The sequence below is a fragment of the Eschrichtius robustus genome, chromosome 5, assembly GCF_028021215.1.
Source record: "Eschrichtius robustus isolate mEscRob2 chromosome 5, mEscRob2.pri, whole genome shotgun sequence".
In the NCBI taxonomy this organism is placed as follows: domain Eukaryota; kingdom Metazoa; phylum Chordata; class Mammalia; order Artiodactyla; family Eschrichtiidae; genus Eschrichtius; species Eschrichtius robustus.
The window spans coordinates 129,911,644-129,913,664 of NC_090828.1; the positions used below are offsets into that span (position 1 = coordinate 129,911,644).

At 40.6% G+C, this 2,021-nt stretch overlaps 1 pseudogene; it reads left to right on the top strand.

Annotated features, from left to right (window-relative positions):
* The first annotated feature begins 827 nt into the window (after nucleotides 1-827).
* LOC137764961 (ATP synthase membrane subunit K, mitochondrial pseudogene) lies at nucleotides 828-1,057 on the top strand (annotated as a pseudogene).
* Nucleotides 1,058-2,021: the final 964 nt, after the last annotated feature.

Here is a 2,021-nt window from a genome sequence, read left to right on the forward strand (position 1 = left end):
GAGAAATGCAAATCAAAACTACAATGAAGTATCATCTCACACCGGTTAGAATGGGCATCATCAGAAAATCTACAAACAACAAATGCTGGAGAGGGTGTGCAGAAAAGGGAACCCTCTTGCACTGTTGGTGGGAATGTAAATTGATACAGCCACTATGGAGAACAGTATGGAGGGTTCTTAAAAAACTAAAAACGGAATTACCATATGACCCAGCAATCCCACTACTGGGCATATATGCTGAGAAAACCATAATTCAAAAAGACCCATGCACCCCAATGTTCACTGCAGCACTATTTACAATAGCCAGGTCATGGAAGCAACCTAAATGCCCATCAACAGATGAATGGATAAAGAAGATGTGGTACATATATACAATGGAATATTACTCAGCCATAAAAAGAAACGAAATTTGGTCATTTGTAGAGACGTGGATGGACCTAGAGACTGTCATACAGAGTGAAGTAAGTCAGAGATAGAAAAAGAAAGATCACATATTAACGTATATAAATGGAATCTAGAAAAATGGTACAGAAGAACTAGTTGGCAAGGCAGAAATAGGGACACAGATGCAGAGAACAAACATATGGACACCAAGGGGGGAAAGCGGGGGTGGGGTGGTGGGATGAATTGGGTGATTGGGATTGACGTATATACACTAATATGTATCAAATAGATAACTAATAAGAACCTGCTGTATAAAAAAATAAAATAAAATTCAAAACAAACAAAAAAAAAACCAGGCAGCTTCTTCTGGTGGGGCTAAGGTGCAGCTGTGTAAGTTGAAGGACACCAGCTGCGGAGTCTGTGCGTTTTGGAAGATTGAAAGCATGGCAGGTCCAGAAACTGATACCCAGTTCCAATTCACTGGTATCAAAAAATATTTCAACACTTACACTGTCACAGGGAGAATGAATTGTGTACTGGCCACATACGAAGGTATTGCTTTGATAGTCTTCTACTTTAAGTTAAGGTCTAAAAAACTCCAGCTGTGAAAGCAACATAAATGGATTCTAAACTGTACCTCATCTGTTATGTTCCCATGCCTGAAGAAGCTAATGTCAACTCGTCATGTGATACTCAATTTGTACAATAAATTATGAACCTGGAAAAAAAATAAAACAGTTAGTTGCTCAGTTAGTAAAAATGGAAAACAGCTAACACTTTTGTCCAGACCACACTCCTCCAGTGGATATCTATACCCAGACACAGAGCAGCAGCCCTGCTTACAAGCAACAAGCAGGTGGCCTCCAGCGGACCTCCAGAAATGGTCCACAGATGAGGAGCTCTTTCCTCCTGCTCTTGAAGATTAGGGGTTTATGAGTTGATTTGTGGCTGTAGACCCTTCCCTGGGCCCTTAACTTGCATACTTAAAGCTGAGTCTTCATAACCCAAGAGAAAGAGCAAGGACAATCTCTCATTTACCCTCCACCTGGGACACTGGTCAGCCATGTGTACATACCTCACTATCTGTCATGTTCCCCAAAGCTCTGTGGTTCGGAAACTGAGCTGTAGGCAGAATCTGGTTCTATCACTTCCTGTCACTATGATATTGATCAAGTTACTTAAACCTCTCTCTGCCTCCAGTTCCTCACCTGTTAAGTGTGAATAATAATAGACATCTATTTCATGAGTTGTTACAAGGATTAAGTGAGATCTGCATTGAAGTTGCTTGTAATAGCATCTGGAATATTGTAAGCCCTCAATAAATATTAGCTGATATTATTACTACTATAGCTATTCCCATGGGCAAGACTGCTGCGAACCTACTCACTCCCAGTTATGACAGAAAGTAGAACAAAAACTTTTCTAGTTCTTTTTAATTCTAACTCTACTTTCTCTTTTTCACCTCCAGTTTATTAACTTTATCTCTGGCTGGACCATAATGTTCCTGACCCCTCTTTTCCTTTTGCTGTGGTTGCCTCACTTACTGTTAATATCCACCCCCTACAATCTCTATCACTAATATTAATACCTGTACCACCACCAACACCAGGACCACCTCCACCAGCAACACCAACACC